Consider the following 17571-nt stretch of genomic DNA (forward strand, 5'->3'; position numbering starts at 1 on the left):
GCGAGGGCGCCAATGGGGATGAAGGTCTCGCTAAAGTCCTCTGTCTCCAAAACACCCAGAGCACAAGCAGCCCCCCCTTCCTCTACAGAGTACCTAAGAACTTTGGACTTGATTCTATTCCAGGTGATATCTTCTCTTGTACCCTGGAAACAAAGACCATTCCTAGCTTCCCATAATTCTCTTGAGTACTAGTATAAGACTCCTCAAAAAAGCCCCTTGGGAAAGCCCATACCAAAAATACAAAACGTGAACTAGATGTCTCCATGCTCCCCCACGCCCAAACATGGCCAAACATGCTCCCAAGCTCCTGATTCCCAAAGCAATGCAACCATTCTAGAAAATATGTTGTATAGCCCCATTGCTACAATGGTCTCTCTTATGTAATTTGCATGCAAACCAAAAGACACATGTGATTGCAAATAGCAGAGCTTAAGACTTTAGAGATCCCTAAAGACCTTGCTAAAGAGCACATCTATTGAAAGTGAGATTCCCCAATTTTCTCTAATTGTGTCCATGTCCACCTCTCCTTTTGGCTGGACACTCTTGATCATGCTTGTACCGAGTGCTTCTAGAGTGGCTTGAGCATGCGATAGCCCTCGTTGCTTCCCAAACTAGCTATGGTCAATTGCAACTTGTGAGAAATGTAATCTCGTGTAAGCCGGCTTGCTCTAGTTAATCCTCGACTAAATTGGCAAATGCTACCCATCTGCACACCTCCTCATGGTTCAAACTAGTGATGGATCTAGTAGGCTCCCAGATTTGGTTTGGCTCTCCGCCCAAGTTGCTCGGCCCCCAAGGGTGGCTTGAACTCCCATGCCCAGAGTACATTGTCCTCTCCACAAAGTTAGCAAGTATTCCTATCTATTTTGCACAATTCAAGGATTCTTTTCCACGATTCAATGATGTTGTGTGTAATTCCATATCCCTTGGCTTTAAATACAATTTGGGATTTGAAAATCTTTGTTCACTTTAACCTCCACCAATCAGATAATTCCTTATTCTTCTCATATATTGTATCCTCCATATCATAGACCATAGAGTGCATTGCTATCATAATCTCTTTAGGAGCTTGGCCTTGAGAGCAACTATTTCCACCTCTATCTTTGATATTTGCAGTCCCGCCACACTTAAGTCATTTTTTAGCTTATTTATGCTTACTAATGCTAGATAGCAACTTTTCCCACTCTTCCCCCATAAGAAGTTACTAATGGCTTAGTTGCAAATGTTGGTAGCTTTGTGATTCCAACATAGCAAATGCAAGTAGAATCTTACAGCAATATAAATAAATATTCTAAGTATCTTGAGTTTTACATTGAGCGGCTTTCTAGTAGCTAAATTTTTGTCTCATATTGGTTTTAAAACCCACTGCATTCTCTGTGATTCACTCACCCTTACTCCCATTGGAAAGCCCGAGTATTTGTAAATTTCACCTCTCTTGATGATGACTTTACATGCTTTACCCACCCATCCCAAATCAAGTAACTTCTCCTCTGTGAGGCTAATTAGCCTAGATTTGTGGTAGTTGATCCTAAAACCTACTACCTCCTCATACACCTTGAGCACTTGCATGCCTTTCTCCGTGTGGGGTTTATTAGCTTGGAGTAGCATTGGTAAAGCATCTATAAAGCCTTGGCCAATTAGTTGTCTTCCTCTATATCTTATTCCCTATAGTTCACCTTTCTATGCTAATTCACCCATTAGGCAACAAAGTGGGTGTGTGGCTATTGTGAAGGGCAAAGAGTTGAGTGGACAACCATATCTCACTTGCCACTAAATGCTAAATGGCTCCAATAGATGGCCATTCATGCATTGAGATGCCTAGGCTTTGTTAGCTAGCAATGGGATCCCAATTGGCCTCCCATCAAGGGGTAACCCTTTGTGCCAAGTTTTTGGTCAAGATTTTGTATGCAACCCCAAAGCAAGCAATAAGATGCCAGTGATGCAATCAAATACATTACAGCTACTTCGAGACTAGTGCTTTAATTGATTTAGTCAAAGAGTCGAGAAGGGCCCCTTTGTTCCAAGATTTATTGATGAGTCTTGAGAGACACCCTTGCAACTTCAGCCAAAAGTACAACATTGTCAACATAGTCAAACTATCAAATCCTAGGGACTTCTTTCTCCTCAAGCTTTTCAATGCCACTTCTAGCTCTTGAGACATGAAATCCTTTAGCAACATTATGTATCTCTATGAATGATTACCTTTTGCACTAGTTGTAGATTGATGTCCATTGCATGTTGCGAATAGGGACCCTTTTGCTAATAAAGTAAAGCAAAATAGTTCTTCCATGAATTTGCAATTTCATTTTGCTCTTTTTTTCCAAGTGTTGTCTTCCTTTTGATGTGCCACAAGGCTGACTTTAAGCCTCCTCTTCTTTAGGTTGTTAAAAAAACTATGAGAAGACACATTGCAGATCACATAATACCATTCTTTCATATAATATCCCAATTTTCTCCACCTCTCTTGTGCCTAATTTGTTGTGCCTTTTGCAAGAAATGCAAGTCTTCTCCCATCAATTTCCTACCCTTCCTATAATTGGAGAGATGATTTGGCACACATTCAACCCATTGAAACTCGTACCTCTCCTTGCTACATAGCATGACTCCTTGTAGTTTAATGCATTGTTTGACCACATTTATAAAGTTTCCCTAAGAGGATGTCACTAAATTAATTGCTTATTATGCATTCTCTATTTAATAAATTCATGTCAATAAATTAACGACTCACTTTTCTTTAAGTGTTGATGATAATCTAGCATGGCCATGAGACTAATAAGAGACCAGTATTCCTAGTGCATCACTTAATGGGGTGATCAGAGCATTGTGACGGGGACATCCAGTATAGGCAGTACAAGGGCAATACAAGTTATGAAAGGGGAAAGAAGTGTTTGCCAAGTGTAAGAGTGTACACAAGAACCAAGGAGTTACACATAAATGAAGATGGATTGAGTTCTAAGAGGAGAAAGTGCATTAGCATTGTGTATATGTATTTATGTGTGCATCCAAGGACGCCTGGGAATGTTTACTTGTGTATAATGAGCATTGCATTCATTTGGGGTCATCCTCTCCCCTACAAGTCAAGGTTTAAGGTATTTTCTCTCATTAAGAAAGATAAGAGAGGGAATTCTCTCACTAAGAAAGACGAGAGATGTGATCCTCTAGAAGTGAGGAGAGAAGTGATTTTCTCTTTCTAAGGTCTAAAATGACACAAGCTTTTGTGTGGAATTCAATCTTAAGGTTGAGGCCCAAGGCAATCTAATGAACTCTCCTTATCTATGACTTAAGGTGGTTGCATGGACCACAAGTTAAGAGTACAATTTAAAAAGCTTTTTTTAAAAAAATCATTTTTAAAATATATCGCAATAGAAAAAAGGTCTCTAAAAATGGGCCATGAAGGTTATCGGAAACAGCGAGATCTACAACTTTCATGTTGGACGTTTTTTCATCCAAACAACACACAAAGAGATATCTCGAAATTAGTGTTGCATAGTGGAACAACCACATCTTGCATGAAGATCAACTCAACTCTCTCTCCAAGAAGAGAAGCTCTTGAAAGCCTATAAAAGAGGAGGCTCTGCTTGGGTGTAAGAGAGAGGTGAAGGAAGCATCACTTTGCATGTATCCAAGAGGAGAAGAGAAGGTGCAAAAGCTGCGGAAGCTCTGCTGAAATCAAGTTCCAAAAGGAGAAGAGAAGGTGCAAGTGCTACGGAAGCTCTGCCAAAATCAAGTTCCAAGAGGAGAAGAGAAGGTGCAAGTGCTGTGGAAGCTCTGCTGAAATCAAGCACCAAGAGGAGAGCCCTACACATATTGTGTAAGAGAGAAGGAGACTCAAGAAGGATCAAAAGGTGCCAACTTCCAAGTTGTGCAAGTGTTAGCCGGTTGTATACCGTGCAAGGAACCGTGATCTTGTTTCCAAGATCTACAAGTAAGAACTGGCTTATGTGTAATGGAGGAGCTTGCTCCTTGTCAATAATATAACTCCACAAGGGGGGGGCTGGCCCATCTTCCAGTCCCTAGTGTGTTGCCAATTTCTCTACCTCTCTCTCTCTCTACATCTTTCTTTTCTCTCATCTATTCTCCCTCTGTGCCAACATAATATTCGCCATATATATTTTAAGTATATAAGAAATTCGAGTGTGTATCTCGGATTTTATAACAGAGGATCACTATGTTCTTCATGAAATTCCATGGGACTCTTTTACATCTTACATAGGCATATGCTGCCGATGACCCTTGTAATGGATCACATTATAACTAATCAATCGTTTGAAGATAGTTTGAAAATGTGTTGCCTTTGGCCTATATCCTTGTGCTTCTTCCCTTGTCACTCTTCTCTTTTGGTCATTGCTCTCTTTTCCCTTTGCCTCTTCTATTGTGTTACATAGGTTAACATCACCTCCCCTTAGATGAGTGCTAGTCCCTTTGGCATCTAACATCATTGTGAGGTGTATAGCGCTAAGAGTGACCTACTAGGGATAGAGGGTATCTTCTCGATGAATATATATGACTCATTGTGGGTGAGGGACCCAACCTCTAGGGGCTAGTTGTGTGAGATAGAGATGATTATATGAGAGTCGATGATTGGGATGGGGATGAAGGTGACCTAATCACTATAGAATTGAGGGTGTATTTGAGCTTTTGGAAGTCTAAAAGGTTACACTAGGTTTGCTCCAAGTCTTAGTATACTTGCAAGGACAATCACATGCAATTTTTAGGGGTGCGACTCCTTCACTGTGCAATATAGATGCACATACCCCAACATGACAAGTTTATTACCACAATTGTGGTGTCTTGTCCTTGATATGCCCTAGGGTGGTGAAGTGGGGAGAGGAGGTAGGGCATTCCCTAGACGTAGCATACATGACCGCCAATGTGTCCCCCCCCCCCCAACTATTACATAGTACCTAGGGAGTTGATTTTGGTACACCATTGCTACACTATTGATTTTGGTATCTACATGAAAGAATGTGGGTGACAATTCACCTTCATATGGGTGGTGCACTCATGGAGGCAATTGACTAACAACCTTAGATAATTACAAGTCATAATGAAGACTAGGTTAGGGTAGTTGTTTGGCAAAGGTCTTAATAAAACGGTTGAAGGAGGGTACTGGGTCATGAGGTTGGACAAGATGGATCTTATATTTTTGGAGGGCATAGATATTAGACACCTTAGAAAAATTGTAGCACTCATGCTCCTCCTTCTTAAACTACTCATGCGGGCAAGTAGTAAGTAGTGTTAGCCTATTCATGAGTTCTAACATAGCAAAAGGTGGGCCAAGTGATATTTTTAACTTCCAAGAGAGGATATTGCCACACCAACTATTGTGGCAATACATCCTTGGGCTTCTGGTCAAGGCAACTAGAAAACCTTGACATCCTATTGGGCAGGTTGAGCCATATTTTCTCCTATTCTAATGAGTAGCTCTATGGTCCATTGGGAAAGTGGTTTTTGGAGGTTGGTCCACTAGGGAACTGGCCTCTAGAAGTTGTTCTTCTCATGCACTTTAAAGTTGAAGGTGACGACGTTGCCATCTCTGTGTCTTTTGTCATAGTGGGGTTTTTTCTAGCACTTCTTTTTCTTTTAATTGTTGCATCCTAAGCACATGCTTGACCACCAACACATTCTCCTTATACCGATCTTCTAAGAATAGGGCATCTGCTACTAGGTCTGATGCCATCATATGGATGCCCTCAATTTGGGTACCTTCAAGCTTCACTATCCATCTCTTATATCACCCTTGTAAGGTTTCCTCATAAGTTGCTTATAGGTTGATGAAAGCATGTCCAGGCGATTGTTTTTATAATAGGTGTCCGTGAGCTCTTGGGTGAGATTCTCATGTATTTCATTTTCCCTTGCCACATCTTTTGTAAGCTTTATAACTTTGGCCAGTATTAGAGTAAAGGCCAATGTGATCAGTAGCCCATCTTACTTACTACCCTAACTATATATGTACACGCTCACTCTTTATTCTTTAAGTGATAAGACAATAAGGTGTTGCTCATAAGAGAGCTATTGCAAACACCACAAACATAGTGTCTTCTCTGTGTGTGTGTGTGTGTGTGTGTGTGTGTGTGTGTGTGTGTAATCTCGATTTTCCTTGCAACTTCATCAACTAGTACTAGTGAGGGTGGGAGTCTCTATCCGACACCACTAGTAGAAATCTTCATGGTGTCTTCATGGTCTCCATTTTGGACGAGATTTGATGTGTGTAAAGAGATCAACAAATTCTTAGGCTAATATTGTAAGGACTTAGTCTGCTCCTTTTCTCAATGTGAGGCTATTTCGAGCTTTGTTTTTTACCTATAAGTATTGTACAAGTTGTTTCATTTTTCCTACAATTCTACATGGGTTGTTTAAAACCTATAAAATAGATCAAGACTTATAGTGTTCGCTATAGATATTATGTACATAGGTTACTGGGCATTGATAACTAGTGATAAACTATTAGAAACAATCTATTATTACGGACTACAAGTTGTTTGACATAGGTTGCAAATTACAGATTTCATAGTTTTGGAGTTTGTCATTGGCTACTAATATATGTAGCAAGTGTTACTGGAATAAAGAATTTGATGTATATGTTGTAGCAAGTCTTGAGCTACATATGCTATCATACTATCCGTGCATTATTTACTCATGAATGAGCAAGAACATTATTCTTTGATATATTGCAGTGATTTCATGGAGATCAAACTAATGATGTACTTCAACAACTGAATGTTGTTATGTTTTTATATCTGCAAGTATTGATACAATAATGCGATGTTTTGACTATACACAATGATTTTCACAATGTTTGGACAATGATATATGCATTATTGTTGCTGAGCAATGATTCATTTTGTACCTTCTCTCAATTCTTGCTACAAAAATTCTACTAGTTTTGTGTTGTAGTTTATTGATATTCTAATTGTTGTGTTGATAGTTAGTTATTCTTTTGCGTAAATGGCTCCATCTTCTACAATGGATAGGGAATTGTATAACATCAAGAAGTCAAATGGCACTAACTTTATTTTGTGGAAGGTGCTAATTGTTAGCCATGGCTTGATGCATTATTTTTGCCCTTAGCATGGTTTAGAAGCTTAGACTTAGTACTTTCCTGTATGAAGCAGTCTTTAGATGCCTCGTGAAGTGTAGTTAGGTAGGCAATTTTTCAAGCGTGACCTAAAGAGGTATTTGTGGTGTCTATCACACTTTCATCATTCCTTATGCTTATGACTGGTTATTCATGATGAGATATGAGATCTGACCATTGGCACCATGATTCTCTCTATGTTTCTACTTTACTTCTAGCATATTCTTTGATTCATTTTTCTTATTTTTTGTTATCATTGTTGTATGATATATTTCCATATTCCTATGTTATTATTTTATAGTTTTAGGTTATTCACATGAGAGCGGATTTTTGAAGCCAATTTAGAGCATCAAAGTGACCCGGGAGGTGTAAAAGAGCAAATTTTCATGGAAAATGAATCGAGTGTGGATCAAGGAGCTAGAGTTTTCCTACATGCAGTTCGACATTAGGAATCCAACACGAGTCTCCATTCGGCAATCGAAGGTCATTTGACCCCCCATTTAATGGTTGCAAGATATGGCATTGTGAAGCAACTATCAAATTTGGGAGTTGGAAAGAGAGTGGCGGAGTGCAAATCGATGGATTTCAATGCCAAATTTGGGAGTTGGAAAGAGAGTGGCGGAGTGCAAATCAATGGATTTCAATGCCAAATTTGGGAGTTGGAAAGAGAGTGGCGGAGTGAAAATCAATGGATTTCAATGCCAAGAAGCTAGTCGTCTAGCCGGATCAGAATTCAGAGGGCATTTACCCCTCCAACAAGACCAAAACTGCTTATGGGAAGTGTGAATGCACAGGGAAATTGAACCAAATAATTTAAAGTTTAAGGCTTAAGCCTTCATGGCTTAAATAAAAGCAAAAAACAATGTGGAGAAAAGGGGGAGGCATTTTTTTTTTTGTGCCCCATCAATATGAGTGATGATGACTCTTTGTGTCAAAGATTCTAGGCAAGGATGGAAGGCAAACCTCTGATCTACATGTCAGAGGCTTCAATCTAACTGTATGCACATGTGATTTCAGTCTTTTTCTCTCCTTTGCACCTTTTTCCCTTGGCTATTTTATGTGAGAGAGGGGATGGACTAAGATGAAAGATTTTGGATGTGTGATGATGTTGAAGTGTTATGGAGCGTAAATCAAAGATTGAGGATGCATCAATGGCCATGAAAGAGAGTCAATGGCTTCCCAACTTTGAAATGCATGTGGATTCGTATGAAATTAATAGCACAAGTGCTCATTTTTTACGTTTCATGCCGAATCTTCCATGCATATTATGGAAAATGGTTTCAAATGTTTGAGTATGATCTCATTGCTTGCAAAATCCAAATTCTCACTTGGTTCTTGTTGTTCCTATAATAAACATAAAAATCGAGAAAACTTGCAATGCAGAAATTGCAAGATTTTGGAAAATTTGAGGGTTTTATGTATTTTCATGGTTCTTATAGTGTTCATATGGGGTCATGTGGAGTATAATGCTGGTTTTTGGTTCATGCAAGCTCTAAATGTCTAAAAATAAAAAAAACCATAATAAATGTAATATAAATTATAGAAAAATCAAGAAAATTGGAGGAAAATAGGCTTTATGCATGGAAAATTTACAAAATTTTATGATGTGTCCGTGAATGTATGGTGGGGCTAAGGCATGAGGTTCATCCTCAATTTATCCCCATTCTTTATGTTATAGTGCATATTTATTGCTTTCTATATAAGAAAAACACGTAAAAAAAAATACTATTCACACCTACCAATGAATGCAAAATTGTAAACGGTAGGGGAGAAGGGATTACGATAGTTAAATATCATTGAAATGTGCTCGACATCACTTGATATAGTGTCAAATGGTATAATTGTGGAAGATTGTTTAGAAGAGACATCAGTATTGGCCATAACTAGGGCTAAAGACAAGCATTATGTAAATTGGAATGATCACGAGAAGGCTAGGGAAGTAGCCTCCAAATAAATTCAGAAGTTGCAAAAGAAAAAGGAGTCAAAATAGCTCAATTCCGTAGATCTGTTGTATGAAATGTAGGGGAGTCAACTGCAACATGCAAAAAAAGCAACAGGATTTGCCACTTATTGTTGAAAGGTGAGAAGGGTCGAAGCTTGCTTGGAAGTAAGCTATGGAGGAGAGCAAGAGCAAGAAGAGAGAGAGACACAAATGGGAACTCCAACAGTCACAATGTGTGACCGTGCCTTCCTTTATTCAAACTGTCACTAAAAGAATAAAGAATAAAGTGACGATGACGGGTGCCCGCCACCTGCAGTGTGCAGTGGCAGGTACTGTCAGTGTAGTAATACACGGGTGGCTAGGCGGAGGCGCCTTTACCCCCAACAGTTGTAGGGTTACAAGTTAGTGGCCAGTAACAAAGTTTGGATCTTTATGAACAATCCCAAGGTTCACATGAGTTATTTACTACATTAACCAAATGTTCCTTATAGTTTACTTTAAAATAAACCCTTGACTTGATTCCAAGATTCAAGGTAACTCTTAGCAAATATTATGTTGAATTAATAAAGAGTTTGGAAACACTATTATGCTCTGATAATAAGGATATTTCAAAATGCCAATCCATTATCCCCACATAGTTTGAAGTAGTGGATCATAAAGTACCAATCATATAAGTGGAATACTTGGGATAAATTTTTGATGATGTATTGAAGGGGAGCTACGGAGCTTTACCCCGAGACCTACGGACCACTTATTGATCAAGAGTTTCAAGTCGAGCGGCCATGGCTACCTCTCACATAACCGACGCGCAATGCCTACCTTACGGGTGTAGTGAGCTTACCTTGATACTCGATCGAGTTCCCTCCTCTCTCTTGCACTCCGGTAGCTCCACGATCCTTGTGGCAAGCTCAAGCAACCTCAAGCCCTCTCCATCAAGCTCCATCCTCCATAGCCGCGCGAGAAAAGAGAAGAAGAGAAGATGAAGAGAGAAGATGGGGAGCTTCTTCTCCACGATCCCTCACTCTCACACACTCACTCCCTCACTCCCTCACACTCCCTCAACCCCTCACTCAAGCACAAGAAAGAAGGCAAGAAATAAGAGAAGAAGAAGAAGAAGCTTTGGCCACACACAAGAATGATCTTCTCATTCACTTTTGAACTTTATATACATGCACTACTTTTTGGGTGGTCATCCCCACTTTTTACATGGCCGGCCATTAGCCTAGGCCCTCTTTTCCTATTTCCCATCGTTCTAACTTATCCCATTCCCAACTAGTGCATACAATTTGCACATGAGTGAGTCTGGCACTCTTTTACAAGGATTCGGGAGCACTTTCACAATTAATGGTGCGCTTTTACTCTTTTCTTTTCTCGAGGTGACATTGAGGCCTTCTCGAGAGGTCGTCATTCAAAATTTTCAGGATCTGACTTCCATCTTTGGGGCACCTTTTCCTTCCTTTGTCCTGTGCCCTTTTGGTTATCTCCTTTTTCCATTTTCCCGCTCTTCTGCTCCATTTTCCCGCTCCTCTATGCTACAGTAAACATTACCCCCCTCCTAGCTGAGTGCCAATCCCATGGCGTTGTGGTGGGGAGTAGTGGGGTTGTTGCTAAGTGGAACTGGTGGGTAGATGACCACAATCAAAAGGTGCTATTGTGAATGAGAGGTGATGGAGTTTGATTAACGATGACCGGGAGAGATTCTGGCATGCGTTAGACTTCATGAAGATGCTTGGCATTTCTCACACAGTTGTAGCTTCCATTCTACGACGGCTGATAAAGGTTTTGCATGGGCATCTCTAATCATTTGGAGAATATGAGGTTCCAAAATCTATGCCAATGGTGGGTCCATCACAGAGTTTTCCTTCTGCTTGATTTGGTTTAGTCATGGTAGCCATCAACACGTAGATGGTCGGCTATATCAAGCATGTTGGTCCATCCAACCATCAAAGTATGCAAAAGCTCGTGAAGCTGCTGTAGTGGTGTCCTGTCCGACTCAGGGAAAAATTCTTGGTCATTAGCAGATATCGTGGATGATCTTCTTTAGCTAGGTAGCCATTCACTGAGTCACGATCATAGCCTGCAAGAGAAAGTTATGCACTCCCTAAGGGGTGTGTCTGTCTCACGGTGTGGCGTAAGTGCATGTGTAGTGGAACTAGGAGATGGGTCTAACCTTGGGTAAGCCCTTGGTAATGTCCCACACTTAAGGACCCAGTTCGTGTATTGTTGGAGGTGCAGTGCAAAACTTAGGGTGATAGGTTTGGAAGTCCTTCCCTTGATGTGCCCTAAGCATGAAGTGGGGGAGGGGCTAGGTGTAAACCCTAGGTGTAGTGAGTGAAGTGAGCCCTCGTGCTTTTTTATTTTCTCTTTTTCTTTTTCTTCTTTTTTTTTTTGAAGAATTGCATACAAGGAAGATGTCCTGGCTAATGCCTATCACCTTCAGCTAGATTACGAGACGATCGCAAGCATTGGGATAGGAATGCACGACTTTGTAGATATTCTTTAATACCGGCACGGGCCTTCAGAGGTGTGGATGACAAGAAAGGATGATTGCACCTCGTGAAGTGGGTATCACTCATATCCTCTAAGATTTCTAGGCAAAAGGAGGGAAGCAGGGTTGCCCTCATCATTAGTCGAGTCATGGCTCTACTATCTATCCCTAGGTCAATGTCAAAAAAGAGTGGAGGGAGGTGAGCTTCCTTGACTATGGGTCTCTGCATTAGTAGGAACTTAACTTAGCCTAAGATAATTACTGGTAGTTAAGAAGGCTAGATCTAGACAAGAAGAAAAATCTGCGAGGAAGTAGTTGATAGATGGGAGGAGATCCTCTAACCTAAAGACTAGGCATTCCTCGGGGCTATGAATATTTCGATCATAGTCAACTCCATGCCTACGGGGGTAGGGCATGTAGATGGGGTCGTTGTGTTCTTCAGGGAGCGAGCTGCAGAAGGCGGTCCCGGTGTCAAAATTTGTATTGCAAATCCTCCTCCGCCACTTTAGCTGTACCTCCTAGCCTTGGACGGTTTTGGGAACCCTGTTTACCTTGTCTTGCCAGTAGTCTTCAGGCTCTTGCCTCCATCTGGTTATTATGAGGCTTCTTTCCTCTATCCACCTATTTGCAAGATCATTAGCCAGATCCTTGATCTTGGCTAGAATACCCAGAGACAAAGCACGGTCCAGAGAGCGTGGATAAGCAAATGAAAGTTACCTTGTCTTGCCAGTAGTCTTCAGGCTCTTGCCTCTATCTGGTTATTATGAGGCTTCTTTCCTCTATCCACCTATTTGCAAGATCATTAGCCAGATCCTTGATCTTGGCTAGAATACCCAGAGACAAAGCACGGTCTAGAGAGTGTGGATAAGCAAATGAAAGTTCAAACAGCCTCGTCTGGAACTCCCGTTGATGCCATATGACCAATTCTTGAGCCCAATCGATAGGATGGGGATCCCCCCATAGTGGCACAGGCTCTTCAAGGAATTGTTTTGGCAGTGATCGTGCTCTGCGTTGGGCTTCCTTTGCTAGTTCTTGTCTTCTTCTTCTGGCTGCCATAATGTGCTCGGGCATATGGGCATCTTTGGGCTCTTCAGGCGGGAGGTCTGGTAGAGGCGGTCTGGGAATCTTCGCGCTCTTCAGGCGAGAGGTTTGGTAGAGGCGGTCTGGGCATTCTTTATTGCTCTTCTTCAGCATCCTACTCAAAGTCCGGACCCTCTTCGACATTCTTCTCGACAACCGATGGAACCGCTTGTAGTGGTGGTGGTGGCTGCTCATGCTCTTCAAACCCAAGCTCCTTAAGCTCAACAGTGGAGAGGTCGGCACGGCGTAGGTAGTGAAATTGCTGCTCTTTTGTGATTCCTGTGCCTGTTGGAAGCTCCTGTTCTTGAAGGCCATACTTTAATGCTTGGGTGGTCAGTTCTAGCTTTCTTATTACCTTCTCCACTGAATCATTGCCCTCCGCCTGGGTGACGTGTAGTACTGTGCTGAGGAAGGCTTGCCTTTGTGTATTGGCACATACATTAGCAGCTTCTGCCCTGGACTCCGCAAGCACTCTCTCGCACTTAGCCACCACCAAGCGTTCTGTTAAATCCCTAACTCTTTCAAAATTGTTTCTTTCCCACTCACTGGCTCTCTCGTCCATCTTCTTTCTTCCCTCCTCCAACTCACTTGCCAAGGTTGTCACAACTTGTTGCTGCTCATTCGTTAAGAACCAAAGTTGGTTCCTTTCCCTAGATTTTCGAGCTAGCTATTCTTCATCAATTTCTTTTGCCTGATTTGCAATGTTGAATCTTTTTTCTGCCTCAGCAAATAGCTCTAACTTTTCTTGCACAAGCTGCTCGTGACTTTGGATCTCTGTGAAGTGCAATCTTCTTTGGGTGAAGGCCATGGCCATGAGGGCCTCTGTGTCTCCCTTGGTAATCTCCAATGCATCTTGCAGTCGTTGTGCCTCATTCTGCAGCCTTTATGCTTCTGCTGCAGGAACTTTCGGCCTTTCCTGTTCTAGGAACTCTATTTCCCTCTCCAATCTGTCTTGTTCTTCAAGTTCATACCATAGCCGAAAAGGTATGGCATCTTCTTGTTGCTCATTTGGCTCGCCCTTCTGAGCTTCTATATGTCTGTACCTTTCCAGTTTAGTAGTTCTCTGTTGCAAGTCAGCATACTGCTCCACTAGTAACTTCAAGCTTCGCTATTCTGCCACCAGGTCTTGCTCTTCATCTTCCAGCCTTTGTCTTAGGCGACTCTCATTGTCCTGGGCTTCCTTGGTCTTTGCTTCTAGCTGATCTTGTAGAGTTTTCACTTTCCTTTTTTGATCTGCTCCTTGCTTTGAAACTTCTAGCCTTAAGGCTGCCAAAGTTTCATTTTCTTTCTCTAACTCCACCAGGGCTATCTTCTTTTCTTCTTTTGCCTTGTCCAATTGTGCTAGAAGCTCAGCCACATAAGCGTCATAGTTGGCACCAGATGGCATGGGAGTAGGGGCTGTAGTGGTTGATACCTCTAGCTTCTATCGTTTTGGATCTTGCCTAGACTCGGCATCTGTAGTAGTGGGCCTTTTTGCTCTGGCTTCTGGTACAATTTCAACCACTTTAATGACAAGTAGCTGCATCATGTTCATCAATTGGGCCATGTCTAGAGAGGGTGTGGGTTGTGGGGTGGTTGTGGTTGTGGTGTCGATTGATACTGGCACAAAGGAGGAAGGCAGGGGGTGCAGCAAGGACTTGCCCTTGCCTACAACTACTGGGGCCGTTTCCACACTGCCACTTGCTTCAGCTTCATGGCAGGGACTCAAAGGATCGATCTCTCCACCCCCATGGGTTTCTTCGATAGAACTATGAGTGGCCTCTGCCAACTCAACAAGTTCTTTCATTCTTAGTTCTTCGGCTTCCTCCTCTGCCCTTCTTTGCCTCTCTTCTTCTGCCCTCTTTGATTCTTCTCTAATTTTTTCAAGTTCTTCCTCTTCTTTTTTCCTGCGTTCCTCCTCCACCCTTCTTGACTCTCTTTGAGCCCTCTTCATCTCGGCTCGCTCTTCTTTGCTTAGTCTTTCTTTCTTCTCCTTCTAGCTCTTGTCACTCTTCTTTTGCTCTCGTGGTTTAGCCACTTGAGTAGGTGGTACCTTCGGCTCTCCTTTGTCACTTATTGTCCTTTCACTCGAGCCTTCTTCCTTGTGGTGAGGTAAGCTTTGATGCACAACTTGCTCTTCAACTACACCAGCATCCTTGATAGCCTCATGGATGATTGCCATCAGGACACCGCCATATCTGATTGTGGAGGCTTTCAAGGCAGACTTTTTCCTTGCGGATCGTGTAGTAAAAGCAAGAGACTCCTCACCAGCTGGTGCTGTGGTTGGAGCCAGGAGCGCGGCTAAACTCTTGATAGTTTTCTGCACAAAACCGTTCCAATCCACCTCCTCTGGAACTCCTGCAACAATGCTCTCTAGTAATGGCACCCCGATTCTGTTCATTAAAGCATTGTATCTCTGTCCTGAGAAAAGGGCGTGGACCATTTTAACTTGGATCTTTGTTGCGGGGTCTAGAACATCAGCCAAACTGATTCCATCCATTGTGTGCACGTCATCTTTTTTGACTCCCATCATGGTATATACATCTCTTCTTGGGTGTCTCTCCTTCTTGGACACAAGCCCCAGGGCTTTCTCGATGATAGCTGCATTAAGGGGCACTTGCACCCTTCTTTCCTGGTCACTAGTCCTTACTGTGACTGTGCCACAGCTCCTACCTTCATCAAATCTCCTTAAAAAGTCAGTGCACATGCTGTAATCTACACCTGTCCGACCTTTTCCACATACTTTCGGAGGTTGCATTTATCCACCAACTCCTTCACTGCTGGCTCTTCCAAGATGGTATCGTCTAAATTCAGGGTATGTTTGAACGTGAACTGGCTAAATCCACGTGTCTCAACACTGATCCCATACTTTGTCAGCTCCTCTTTAGTGAATGGAAGTTTACCCCCCTTTTCTTGTCCTGCCATGGTAGGTGCCTGTCATTACACCATGCCAATATTAGCATTATGAATTGACTCATCACTAACAAAAACCCAAGAAAGAATGCGTGTTACAATTTGTAGTGCTGCTTCAGAGGTATGAAACTTGGAAATAATTCAAAAGCAACATCTATTTCCTCCTTGCATTCTTTCCTATCTAAATTCAGTTGATCATTTTCATCTATACGTTGCTACATCACTTGGTTCTCACTTTGCTCCCCCCTCCTTAAGTTTTAAAGGAATCCTTCTTAGGATTAGCAAGGGAAGAAGGAGGACTCACATGGACTTTGTGGGGCGAGTTACTTGGCCAACAACCAAGTATAGAGGTTAGGGTTATATTCAAGCTGGGCATGACGATCAAGTTCACATGGTTGTATGGAAGCTTGAGTGATATAGGTCAAGACATCATGAAAGATATCCCCGGAGTTGAGGCGGCTAGCAACGTGCAGTTCCTCTTCCGTAAGGAATTGGTCAATGTAAGGGTGGGCTAACACATGGTCATCTAAGTGTATGTTGCATGTAATGGCCAAAACCCTAAATGAAAGAGGTGCCACATAAGTAGGGTCGTGTTCAATTGTTTTGATTGCCCTTCTTTGCTCGGCATTGGTCATGATGCGGCAGCCTTTTTTTTCCCATTGGAGTCACAAGGCATACCACAGTTGTAAGAACGAAGAATTAGAGCTGGCAAGCTACGTGAGCTTCTCCAGTTCTTGTTCAGGTGTAGAGCAAGCATGCTTGCGGTACGAGGTAATTAGTCTTCTAAGAATGGCTTGCTCCTTTGAGATTTCTCCATTAGTGATTAATTCGTCGGCAATTTTGGAAAATTTGACGGTCATAAATTCATAGTCTTCCCAAGCGCATGGCAACACACGAACATGAGAAGCAAGGGGTTCATCGAGAAGTCCTAGGTCAAGCCTCTCATAGCTCCTAGCGAATGTGGTGAAGGTGTTATCTAACTCCTTGATGCATGCCACTACGTCATCTCCCGAGGTCTTAGCAAGATCCTTGGCCATTGAAAGGAAAGATCATCTTTCATACGAAGGCCTAAGACATGCTGGTGGTGATGGTGCAATTGGTTTGGACAGTGGTGACTCCATTGATGGCATCACAGATGGGACTTTGCACTCAGAAGCACTTTGAGACGCTGTAGGGGGCTCCAGTGGCATAGGAGGTGTATTGCATTCTATCTGAGCTGGCATGGGGGTGCTCAATTCCTCTGATTTGGATAATTCTGGGACATCTAGCTTTGGACGATAAATGAGTTGGGATTCATTAATCACAATCGGTGCTAGTCTAGCTTGCTTTGCAGTTTGGGCTTCGTATGTGCAAGCCTCTCTAGTTGGAGTGAGGTTGCTTAGAGTTGAGCCTCTTGAATGTCCACTCTTAGACACCCATATCCAGGGGTTGCCCTCATAGTATCCTTATGCTCACAAAAGATCTTTGGGGATCCATCGCGGCATGGTCGTGCACCTACGTTGATAGTGTCTGAGCTGCCTCTTAGCCTGACTGATAGTTTTTGCATTTAGAAGCACATTTATATGGTTTACAAGGAGGTGGACCTTGTCGTTTTGGCACCCATATGAGCGCGGACTCCTTGGCCTTGTGAATGGCCTTGGTGGGATTGGTTCTAGCAGTTTGAGAGTAGGGTGAGATATTACAACCCTTCTCCCTAGGCTTGGTCATAGGCGTGGTTGTAGGGGTCTCTATCGGTGGCTTTGCAATTGTAGAAGGATCAAGATAACCCTTACTGAAAGTAGTCACTATGCGCACATTGCCTATAGTAAGATGGATGTGATCTAGGTTATAGTCCACATTGCAGTTCGTCTGCTTTTTAAAAGTGCGACCTAGTAGTGACTTATTATCGGCCCCTTTAGTGTTTGGCAACACATAAAAGAAGATTGGTATACTTTCAGACTCGATAGAGACAGCCACTTTGCATTTTTCTAAGAGTAAGTGTTGCTCCCAAATGGGCCGACTTTAGCGTTTGTGGGCTGTAATTTAGGTTGACCAATGTGTGTCCAATGGTCATGTGTCAAGATATTATAGTCGGCACCTTCGTTGATTAAG

This window comes from Lygodium microphyllum, chromosome 1 (genome assembly GCF_053477565.2).
Source record: "Lygodium microphyllum isolate KBCC chromosome 1, Lygodium_microphyllum_v1.1.10, whole genome shotgun sequence".
NCBI classification, from domain to species: Eukaryota; Viridiplantae; Streptophyta; class Polypodiopsida; order Schizaeales; family Lygodiaceae; genus Lygodium; species Lygodium microphyllum.